General features: G+C 42.0%; 1 protein-coding gene across 3 annotated transcripts in view; it reads left to right on the top strand.

Annotated features, from left to right (window-relative positions):
• GALNT13 (polypeptide N-acetylgalactosaminyltransferase 13) overlaps positions 1-12,650 on the top strand; it is a 113,248-nt gene that overhangs the window by 30,707 nt on the left and 69,891 nt on the right. The window lies entirely within an intron of this gene.

The raw sequence follows: 12,650 nt of genomic DNA, 5'->3' as shown, positions 1-12,650 counted from the left end.
TCTTTATTTTTTTTTTCCGTATTTCTGAATAATAAGCCATGGTAAAATTGTTACCCATGCCCATGAATCTATTTTCATTGCTTCTGGCTTTTAATTAGAGATGAGATAATTTCTTTCCAGGTTCTTTTCAGTATCCGGCTCTTTGGTGTTTTCCTTGCCAGTAAATCCTGGTGTGTGATCCCATTACTTCTTGCTAGGAAGTGACTAATTGGATTAATAGATGATTTTGCCCAAAGCGTGACCTGGCTGTGGAGGAGACGTGATGAACCGCAGGTGGTTTATTATTTATTATTTTATAGTTGTTTTCTCAGTTATGTGGTGCGAGTTTAGCAATGGTGAACTTAAGTGTAAACTTCAGAAGGTGTCACTTGCTAGGCCAGTGTGATTTACCGTCCGTGGGAACTGGCAATCTGCCCTTTTTCTTTAACATAAATCATGAGTTGCGGTGATTTGTGACACGGTGGTACAGGACTTATTACAGCCTGCACAACTTAGTGAGTCTAAACTAGTCATAAAAGTAAGATTTATCACCAAATAGACACCATGATTTAGGTCAACAGGCCTAGGCAGGGAAGTGTTTTTCTTGATAATGTATAAATTTTCATAAATTTTCAGTAGCTTTTCTTATAAGGGAAACTGAACTATGATCCTTTTGGGTGCAACAAAATTTCCTTTTTGCGTTTAGTTTTCATGACACTTAACCAAGCGTAACATTTGTTAAAAGGCATATCCATTTTTACAATCATGTCAAGTTTAGCCGGCCTCTTTGCAGTAATGAAACACTTCATTAAAACTGTTTTTCCTGCAGAAAACCCTAAGTGGAGTGTAGCAATAAGCAGTGTGAAAACACGGTGGTTTGGGCTGCGGGATGCGGAGATGGAGACCGGAGCTGCTGCTGCTGGTGGGACCTGGCGATGCAAAGCTTGGTTATAAAACATGGTGAGGCCACACCTGGAGTGTTGTGTTCAGTTCTGGGCCCTTCAGGTCAGGAAAGAGATTGAAGTGCTGGAGCGGGTCCAGAGAAGAGCAACAAGACTGGGGAAAGGACTTGAGCACAAGCCCTATGGGGAGAGGCTGAGGGAGCTGGGCTTGTTCAGTCTGGAGCAGAGGAGGCTTAGAGGTGAGCTCAGCACTCTCTAGAACGACCTGAAGGGCAGTTCTAGCCAGGGGGGATTGGGCTCTTCTCCCAGGCAGTCAGCAATAGGACAAGGGGGCATGGGCTTCAACTCTGCCAGGGGAAACTGAGGCTGGAGATGAGAAAGCAATTCTGTGCAGAGAGAGTGGTCAGCATTGGAATGGCTGCCCAGGGAGGTGCTGGACTCACCGGCCCTGGAGGTTTTTAAACTGAGATTGGCCATGGCACTTAGTGCCATGATCTGGTCAATGGACTGGAGTTGGACCAAGGCTTGGACTGGATGAGCTCTGAGGGCTTTTCCAACCCAGTCCACTCTGTGATTCTGTGATTTGGAGCAGGAACTCCCCGCGCTGCTGTTTGTCCCGTTTTGACTCTTTGCCAAGGGAGGACTCGTCTCTTCTGATGTTCCTCAAGCGCAGCAGGACCTTGTGCTCTCTGGGTTTGCATCTATAGATGGATTTGCCGCTTGCTAGGGTATTATATGCATTTTTCCTCCTTTTTTATTTTCTCTAAAACAAATATCTTAAGGCTTGTTCACAAGGCAGTGGCTCTTCAGAAATGAGCCCTTTCCTTTTTTTTTATACTGAAATATCATTTTCTGGGCTAGACCAAAGAACGTAGCCTCTGTGCATGGCTGCCAAAGTACAACATAATTACCCCCTAAGCCTCCTATTAAACAGCGATTAGGGTAAGGCAGTGTTACCTGCTGGCTCACCGTGTGTCGATTCAAGTGCCGGTTGTCCTGAAAGTAATTAATCCCTGTGTTCATAACTAAATGGACTTGCATGGGTTGAATTGCTTTTCCTCAGGCGCACCTTATGTGGGGATGCTCAGCAGGTTCCTGCTGAGTTTGGGACAGCAGAAGGAGCCATAGGTTGGCGTTGGGGAGGAGGATGCTCTGTTCTCAGCATCCGCCCTGTTTCCCAGGGGACTTATTTACAAAACATTTCACAAAACTAGTTAGAAAATGCAAGAGGTGTATTTTTCTCTCCAAAATTTGTTTCAAGTATAGCGTGCTAGACTAAAAATATCAAACTGTTCAGCCCTGCAGGAAAAAACTACAGAGTGATAACAAAGAATCTTTTACTAAAGATTTACTGAAGATACGTGCAAATAAATTCAGGCGGCTATCAAACATGCCTGTTCTCACGAGTGTGAGGAAAGCACACCTGCTAATGGAAGTGGATGTAATACTGAGATGGAAAACAATTATATGTCAGTAGTAGTTTGACTCCATGAGGCAACTCTGAAATACTGGAACGACAGCCAAGGTGTGTCAGGGAAGGTTTAAAATGTACAAATAAATGGAATGCCTCTTCCCTTCGTTCCATGCAGTTACTGTCTGATCAGTTTTGTCGTGCAGAATGATGCTTTGGCTGCCACTGTTCATCTTACATTTGTTACTCAAATATTTTTGGCTTAATTTATAGTGGTGAATTCTTCCAAATAAAGAGCTACTACCTGGAGGTGCTGTATTTTTATTTTAGAGAGAGCTTTTCATTGTCATGTTCATAAAGACGCTGTTTATTAACTGGTATGTGGAAGGGGATGGACTAGAATGGAGCATTGTTTTTATCCTCTTAAAAACACTTTGCTCGGTCCAGTATCTGTGGATTCTTAACTTTATATGACAGCTGATTTGCTAAAAGGAGCAATTATGTCCCTGAAGGGCATTGAACTAGTATGGTGTTTAATTAGACTTTGAATTCGTTATGGAGTTCCAGCAGTAGCTGTTACCACAGTGCAGTAAACAAGGCTGGTAGCTGCAGAGACCTTTGATTTCAGATCGCATCACTTAACCGTGTGTGGATTCCTTATGAATTCATGAAGAACGTTCATGAGGGTTGATGGGTTTGTATTTTTTTATGAGAAGATGCCTTCTTTTGGATACTGTGTCTTGGAAATGGCAGCCAGGAAGTAGACTTCAGTAAGGAGACTTCACATCCATCCTAAATGGAATAACATCTTTTTAAAAATGTGATGTTGAGTTTATTCTCTGATCCAGACCCTCATCCCCTGTGGGTTTTCAGCCCTGGGCCGTCAGTAGCAGAATTGGGGTTGGCTGATGTGTCTCTAGACAGCAATGCTAAAAAAGTGTATTTATGGCAGAAGTTACACTGAGTTCTGATGCTTTTAGTATTGAAAAGCAGCATCTGTTTGGTTTTTTTCAGACTCATGGAACTCATACGTTGACAAATACTGTGAAATGAATGATCTATTTAATGATGTTTATGACGACTGTACAGGATTTATTGCCAATGCATAATTAAAACTAGAATTCTTGATGTTCTGGATTGAGATAAGCGCGTGTAGTTCTGAGCAGCAGAGATGCATCATGTCAATGGCAAAGGGCTGTGAATTGACCCTTTGGTTTATTGGATTCTGTTTGGTGTTTATGCCAACAAATTATTTGTGATAAAATATCAGGATGGTATTGAGATTCTTACAATAAATAAAAGTTGAGAGAAATATAAGCATAGCTGTATACTAATGGTCCTCTAAATCTCCCATTGCTTTTGCTACTTAAACTGAATTATTTAGGATTCAGGTTCAAAACAAAACAACCCCAAACCAAACAAACCCAAACCAAACCAAACAAACCCAAACCAAACCAAGAAAACCCCAGCAAAACAGTGCAAATCCAACCAACCAAAACCCCCAAGTTTCTGTGTAGCAGGCTGGTAAAGGTTATTTTGATTGAGATAGTGATGCAGACAGAAATACAAATTACCAGTGGGGATGGGTTTGATGGGTTTCACCAGGTAACTCTTAGGGTTTTTTCCAGCAGCTCCACGATATCCATGGCAAGGAGATCACAGCTGTCTGAGGACAAGGGGAGGATTTGGTGGATTTTGCTGGATTTTGGGTCATGCTGCTGTGTCCCCATGGCTGGAGGCAGCGGGAGGCAGCGCTGTCAGCTCCGACTGCACGGCTGTAAATAGGATTATTGCCTTCTGCAGCCTTGTTTAAAGGAAAAATGAAAGGAGATAAAATAAGCAATGAAGCTAATGAACTGAAATGCTATATAAGTAATTTAATCACAGAATCTCAGAATGTCAGGGGTTGGAAGGGACCTGTAAAGCTCATCCAGTGCAATCCCCCCATGGAGCAGGAACACCCAGCTGAGGTTCCACAGGAAGGTGTCCAGGCGGGTTTGAATGTCTGCAGAGAAGGAGACTCCACAACCTCCCTGGGCAGCCTGGGCCAGGCTCTGACACCCTCACCCCGAACAAGTTTCTTCTCATATTTAAGTGGAACCTCCTGTGTTCCAGTTTGCACCCATTGCCCCTTGTCCTGTCACTGGTTGTCACCCAGAAGAGCCTGGCTCCATCCTCCTGACACTGCCCCTTTCCATATTGATCCCCAGGAATGAGTCCCCCCTCAGTCTCCTCTTCTCCAGCTCCAGAGCTGGGAATTTTTCCTTTCCAATAGGTTTTGTTCCTGGCACCTGCAGAAGTCAGACCCTTAGAAAAGGAGTTTTCTGCTTCGTTGTTGATGTTGTTCAGCTCTGTGTGCTGGTTCCTCCCCGCACAGGTGGGACACAACCCCCGGGCAGGGCTCTAACGCAACCTACAGAGGCAGATTTGGGATTTTGGAGGGTGTCTCGCAGCCCGTGCTGGCGGTTCTGAAGATCTCCAATCTGATCATTGTTCTTGGGGGTAAAACAAGATTGGTCTTGTTATCTGCCATGGATAAGTAGAAATTGGTATTTTCAACTTCCTTTGTTAGAAAGTTCAAGCAATTAATAATACATGAACAAGGTTGGAATAACTTATTACCTGGACAGTTTCTGGAACAGCAAAATGCTTTTTGGTGCTGTGGGTGTTTTTCATTAAGTTTGTACACGGTGCCTCAGAACAGGTTTTTGGGGTCTACCCGGCCAGGGGGGACCCAGCTCTGGGGGGACGGTCCCCTCTGCTCTCTGCAGAACAGCATCGTTATCTTTGCCGTGTTATCTGTGACTCAAAACCGAAGCGTGGGTGTTGCAACCAAAATATAAAGAAGGAAGATGAACGTTTGGGGTGAAAAAACAACCAAAAAAAAAAGGCACAGATGATGAGTCCTCGCATCTTCTGAGTGTTGCCGTGCTTATTTGTGCAACAGCCCCTGTGCACTGCTTGACTGAATCGTTAAATAAATTGAATGCTTTCAAATCTATTGGGTTCTGCTTCCTCCCCTTTCTTTATCTTGAATTTTGTGCTTTCTATTCTCCACTCCACCAAAGACCTCGGCACTTCTAATAAGCCCTTGTGAGGGGGTTGGTTTTGTTTCCGAAGGAGCCCTATCTGCACTGACAGATGATGAAAAATGTCTGTGGGCAGAATGCTGGAAAAATAGCATTTTCATCCTTCGTGGGCATGCTTCGTGTCAGTTCCATTATCCCCGCGCGCACCGAGATGGTCATTGAAGAGATGAGCTGTTAATTCTGGTGCTTGGAGGCAAAGCTATTTTTGATAGGCGTATTTTTTTATTTATTTTTATGGTTTTTAAAGAAAACACACTTCAAAAATATTCGAAATCTGCTTCAGTAAGTTAACAAGCAAACCTGCTGAATCACTGCTGCTTAGTTACAGCTATTAAATAGAGTTAACCGAGGCACCGTGAGGCGCATACAGATGCATGTGGAATGTGGATGTGGATCCTTCCCAAATCACAACAAGGTAGAGAACTCTGCGGAGAATTGCACATTACTTTGCTTTTGAGATCTTGGAAGATAATCACAAAATAAGGCTTTTGCTGTAAATTAAAGCAGCTTTACTACAAGTACATGAATTTGGTTGGTTGGTTGGTTGGTTATTGGTTTTTTTTTGATACTTGATTCAACCCAAGCTTGATTCAACTCCATTTTCATGGAGTGAAACCCGTGGTTCAGGAAAGGCAGACAGGGCTGATTTCAGGTAGTTTGACCGCTCTGTGGGGACAGGCTAAATCAAGTAATTCTACTGCTTGGAAAAGCAAGAAGCAAAGGAGGATAAACCGAGGATTTGTAAAGGCATAAACAGGCAGAGAAGGTTGATTAGGGCTTCGTTCTGTCTCCCAGGGTAAAAGGCAATGAAAATGTGAGATAGCAAATCCAGAGCAAACAAAAGGACACAATGCTCAGGTAACTCGTGCAGTTCATTGGCAAAAAGATAAATGGATTTAACAAGGGGGTGTGCAAGCCGATGGCCAACTGTCAAAACCACCCGTCTGCGTAGAGGGTAAAGGGAGCATCTCTGCAAGAATTACTTTAAAACCCATCTCATCTTTTCTGCTGTGATCTATTGGTTGCTCTGAGACATCGTACCGAGCCAGACAGACCTTTGTCCTGTTCTAGGAAAGAATTTATCAACTTGTCATTTAATGGAAACCTTTCCCGGATGGGCACAAAACAAGGGAAGGGGTTTGGGTTTTGGTTTGCTGAATTTAAAGAGGAAAAACTGGAAGAGATCGGAAGACACTACCTTTAATTAGTTCTGCTCTTGGTATTGTCTGTTCCTGTGTTTTTCATAGTTCTGTTGTAAATTACTCAACAAACACGTTTTTATTCGTTTGTGGAATCGTCAGCACAGATTTGGTATCAGTCAGTAGAAGCCTGAGGTCCTCTGTGCCCTTTTTCTCTGCCTTTAGCTGAGATTTCTCAAGTCCTCACATCTACTGGTCCACCTGGGCTCAGCCCTTGAATATTCTCAAAGAGCATCAGTTCTGCAGTTTTTATGAGTTTAGCTCATGAAGATTCTTCTATTTCCTCAGCTCTATTACGGTACGAGTATAATTCAATAACTCATTTCGTTGCTTGGATTTCATTGAGGTTTCCTTGACAGGCTCTAAAAACTCTGTCTTCAGAGGTTTCAGAGCAAATATTAAAAAAAACCCACAACACCCCAAAACCAGTAACCCAGTTAAGTCCAATATTTGATTCCCGTGCTGTGAGGGAAGCTCAGGTCACATTCCGAGATCCACTTCCATCCCTGTTCTGCTCTTATTTTCTTTCTTTCATTTAACACTTGAAGCTCAAGTTCATTAATCAATGTGATTTACAGGGGAGAGGAGGAATCGAGGTCTCTGTTCTGTTGAGGTTTTTCACAGGGTGAATTCTTAATAATAGAAGATTGAGCTAATACAGTCGTTTTGAACAGAAGGAATGTGTGTGTTTGTCATATGCACCTGGCAGCTGCAATGGGATTGATGCGATAGCAGCTTTATGCAGCCATCCTTCTCTTTCTTCTCTTTACTATTTAAGATGTATATATGTGTATAAATATATGTATGGGTATAAATGTAATTACATACATTTGTGAAAGTATTTTCCTCCTGGCTTTTTGCTGGACCATTGGCTGCATTTCCAGCGTGTCCTCATGTTAGGATGGACACTCACCTTTCAGATCCACAAGACGTGTTGCCCGAAACTCGTCTCTACCGAAAGCAGAAGGGCTTTCTGATGTTAGTACTCGCATTATTTTCGGAAATATTTCACTTTCTTCAATTTGCCCCGGTGGTGGAGTATTCCCGTAAGTATTTCACATATCTGGGAAGTAATGGTTTTGACTTAGCGTCATCTCGTGTAACCAGTATACAGGAGAGATAGTTAATGAACTTTGATGATCGCTGAGGATTAAGACATTATTTCTAAATGCACTAAAATACATGTAGGTCAGAGAAACCTTATGAAACATTTGTGTTTACCGAGCTGGCAAAAACCTGTTAATGATGGACCGAGACTCATTTCACTCTGTGAAGGGTAATATGGTCAAGGTAAGTTAGAAATATTATGAATCAAAATATGGTATTCTAATTAAGTTCTCATAAAAGTGAATTGATCTGTTATACATAAATAATTTCCCCAGTTACTTCAGCTTATAAATCCTCACTGGTATTCCATATGTCCCGTTCTGACCCCCATGTTGGAGGTTGTTCCCAGGAGCCCGTGCTGTGGCTGAGGATGCTGCCCAGCTCCCCAAATCCTTGCTTTCTTCTTTTTTCCTCATTTTTTTCTGTACATATGGTCAAAACCACCACCCATCCCAGTGCTGAGGGTCAAGATGAAGTACAACATGAGGCCAAATTACCAACACCTGTCCCTGGAGCTCAGGAAGGTCTTGTACAGCAAATAAAAACTCCATGAAATGCCCAAGGAGTGGGGTGAAAACCAACACAAGCCCATGGAGACCCATCAGATCACAGGACGAGGCAGAAATAGCAAAGGATGGTGAAGCAGGACCCTGTTGTCCAAGGGCAAACCTGGTGAGCGAGGTGGGGTTTCCAACACAGAGGAAAAGCAGATAACACAGGAGTCAACGTTTTCTGTTTCCTCTTTGTTCTTGGTATTCAATGAAACTCTCGACTTACTGGCAGCAGAAGCACTGCCAAAGTATTTATGGATCAGACGTGCTAATGAGTTTATTTGATAATTCTTTCATTTTTATATGGAAAAATGCAATAAATGTGTCAGCTTCTTCCACGCTGGCTTCAAGGACCGTGGCTGCCCCCAGTCCTGCTCGGGTCCCCATTGCGATTGCAAGTTATTTAAAATAGGAGCCTGCAGGTGAGCTCGAGTCTTTTACCTGTGGGGACCTGGTGATTTCTGTGGGGTGAACCACCCTTTGCCTTCGAGGGAAAAAACTGGAGGCAACGAGGCCTGGAAAATCTTGTACTTTCCAAGTTGGAGGATTTTCGGGATGATTTTCGGAATGATTGGGCAGCCCCTGTGTGCAGAGCAGGTTTGCCATTGCGCTGCAGTCAATGTTCACTGCAGAGACATTTAAAGTCAATTATCTTCACTGTGCTATTGAAAAGAGGTATAAAAGCTGTGTAGAAACGGTGGTTTTGACGGCAAATTCTAAGTGATATTTCTGAAGATGTGTTCTGTAAGGAAATTGCTTGCGATGCTCATTTTAGCTCATAAACCCCAGTGCAGGTGAAGGAATTCGTAATCAGCAGCGTGTGTTCGCTGATTGTTGCCTCTTTTACCATTCATATGTTCTGAATACCTAATAAACAGATCTATTTCTTTAGTTCTCTAGATGAAGGGATTCTGCATTATGTTTATGTTCTCTGATTGAGGAGTGCATGTGTGCGTTTTACATAAAGAGTTTGGGATGGAAACTTGAATACAAATTTGGTATTTCATAAAATACTCTGAACAGCCTGATTTGAATTATGCTGTATGAATGAGGTGTGCTGTACTGCCTAGAAAAAGGGGAAAGCAGAGCATAAAAATATGGTGAAACCACAATAGCAATATTTGGAAAAAACAATAACATTGTTTTGTTTGCTTCGGATAAATAATAGATCATTCAGAAGGAATATTTATAGTGGCTTTGTGCTTCTAGAAAGACAATTTTGGTGACATACCTGGAGTTGGAGATGTTCTGACACCATCTTTAGATTCTCAAGCCTATGCAGTGCTACCAAAATTTCAATTTTCTTTGAAAAATTTGGACATATTGAGTATTTGCAAAAGCTCTTGATTTGCGAACTGGTCCTGCCACCTCTGGTATTATGATGTTTACTTGGTTGTCATTCTAATATTTGACATATGGCTTGGAAAGTGGAAAGTGATATTTCTTCCAACTTGAATATGGTTGGGTTGTTGGGCACTTTGCATCTGCTGGGTTTCAGACAATTGAGGACGGTTTGTCACAGTCTTGGGGCTCAAAACCTGTTTATTCAAAAATGGGAGAGAAAATGCAAGAAGAAATGATCCTGGGTATGGATTCAAGGTACTTCTCTGAAAATGTTTGTATATATGCAGTTGTTCATTCATAAACCCTGTGCATCTTCTCTGAAGATTTAATAAGCTGAGGTTGCTGCATTTTAACCGTAGCAGAATTAAATCTGTTTCTCCATCACCGAGATGTGTGAGATCTGATTGAAATTCAATCTGATAATACTTTGCTTTGAACAAAACTGAGAGTGGAAAGGCTGTTTAGCAAATCTCTGATTAGTTTTATATTAAACTTCAGGACGGGAAAAATCTCTTTGAAGTTGTATCTTGATGGACCTTGGTAAATAATAGAAAAACACAGAATCTCGTAATGAAAATCAGTTTTGCAGATGAAGGAATATATAACTCATGCTTCCAAGCTGAATAAACAGAGGTTTTCAGACCAAGTTTAATCCGAATCCCTGCGATGGAAACTGCAAATGAGCTGGGGTTTCTACAATAATGAATTTACAGTGAGTTTGTTGGTTTAGTACACGGAGAAACAGCAAATTTACTGTTGTAATAATGACCATGCAAATAATGGGTTGCTTAGTTATTTTCATTTTTTTCCCCCTAAACAATTTGTTTTAATGAGTAGTTTCTGATTTCTGCAGGAGGAAATTGCCGCTGAGATATTTTTAACTAATCCCGAGGTATTTCAGCAGCAAATGAAACCATTTTGGTGTGCTGCATTTGGTTTGGGTGCCTCACTTGTGCTCCCCATTACAGACCCTTAAATGCAGGTTTGGAGGCAGAAAACCAAAGAATTGCCCTTCCAAAATGTGGTGAGACCGAAGGATACCACAAGGACAATCTTCCCTCACCCGCTCACCACTCCTTTTCTTCCCTTTTTCATCCCTTTTTCGAGGAATTCCTTGCCATTTGTTGTGTTTCTTGGGGAGAACGTTGTTGGCCATGCTCCTTTCTGTGCTTTACCCGTTTTTCCACGGTTTCAGCAGAACAACCCAACTCTTTTTGTTTTTTCCAGCTCCCCATTGCTACTGAGATAAATTTGTGCTCTTTGCCTCTTCCAGCAAGAAGGAGGCAGAATTTATTTCCACCAACACCATTTGCAAATTGCGGTCTCCGAGGAGCCTCATCGTTTCTCCAGAAAGTGATGATAGAGCAGAGCTTAATTACCGGCCATTAATCCCAAATATTTTATGTTTGCATTACATAAATACACCTTATGAAATGTTCTGAGAGGAATGTAGTAGCATATATAATGTGTAATTGTGTGTGTGCTTGTGCAGTACGGGTTTCCAAGCGGTTCTGGGGGTGAAGCGTCGCTGGGGAGGTGCAGGATTGTGCTAAAAGCGCAGCACGGTTCTTCTTCTCCTACTTTATTTCTTTCCATGGGCACTTGTCAATGGTTTTGACTGAGAGATGTATTTTTAAGACGAAATTCAGCCTATTAGGGAACATATGTGGCAGTGTAGTCATTAATTCTTTTCCCAAAGCCAAGTGAGAATCGTGGGATCATGGAACACCAGATTGGAAGGGACCTCAAGGATCATCTGGTCCGACCTTTCTTGGCACAAGCCCGGTCTAGACAAGCTGGCCCAGCACCCTGCCCGCTGAATCTGAAAGTGTCCAGTGTTGGGGGTTCCACCACTTCCCTGGGGACGTTATTCCAGTGGCTGATTGTTCTCAAGGGGAAAAATGTCACAGAATCACAGAATGGTTGGGGTTGGAAGGGACCTCTGGAGATCATCTGGTCCCTTGTGTCCAGCTGGAATCTCCCCACCAGTAACTCGTACCCATTGCTCTGTGTCTTCTCCATGGGACTCCTTGTAGAAAGGATGCTGTCCACCCCAACACGCATCCCTGGGGATCCTGTTGGACACAGAGGGCATCGGAATCACCATATTTTAAGATTTAAGCATCTACCCAAGAGCAATTTCATCTTCACAAGTAATCACAGCGAAAACGCATCATTTCTTGCTGTTGCAGCACGTAAAGGTGCTGCTTCTCATCCAAGGGAAGGATGAAAGATATACCGGATAATACTGTAAAATGTTTCTCACTCAACTGAAGCGTAAACTGGTACTGCCGAAATGAAATTTCTGTGCCCAGAGTCTGTAACGTTTATTTTTAAAAAGCCTTTTATGTAAATTTCTGTGAGGTTGTTGTAGGAAACCCCGGTGTCTGATTTGCTTGGAAAAATCATACATTCTTTCCTGGAAAAGTCATTTAGGTTCCTTCCCATGCATGTTGGACAAGAGTTTATTCTTCCAGCACCTTATTTTTTCATTGCAAAAATAAATTATTGAATTACTCTTCAGCTAATAGAGAAGCCTTCCTAAGCGACAGTCTTTCAAGATATTTAGCACCAGGTGTCTAAAAGTAATTTTGATACGAAAGATGAAGAAGTAATGTGATCGCATCAAAATAAAACCAAGACTGCTACATCCCTATATTACGATAAAATGCTAATGTTGGACTACAGCACGGATTGTCACACATTTCACACAGTGTTTTCTAAAAATGCAACCCGTCTTGTTTATTTTTGTGTGCTTGTGTAAGATGATACTATGATTTTCCTTAAAATTCAAAATTGACTGTACAGATGTTTATCAAAGCTACTCTAATAACATGTGAAAGATCCTCTGTCAGGGTGGGGATACTATTATTTTTCAGGATGGGTTTTTTTTCTGTTTGTCACTGAAAACCAATGGATTTCTGTACTTCCAGGGATGGGGTGATGCTATCTCATACCTGGTAGTTAAAACTAAATTAATAAAGAATAGTTGGTTAGAATTAGTTTAATATACATATTCTTCAAATGTTTTCAATAGCTATAAAAGTGTTTTCTGAACCTTTTCTGTT

Source organism: Patagioenas fasciata, chromosome 7 (assembly GCF_037038585.1).
Source record: "Patagioenas fasciata isolate bPatFas1 chromosome 7, bPatFas1.hap1, whole genome shotgun sequence".
Classification (NCBI taxonomy): domain Eukaryota; kingdom Metazoa; phylum Chordata; class Aves; order Columbiformes; family Columbidae; genus Patagioenas; species Patagioenas fasciata.
Note: the sequence above shows the minus strand (reverse complement) of the source record. Positions and strands in the feature narration are given on the sequence as shown.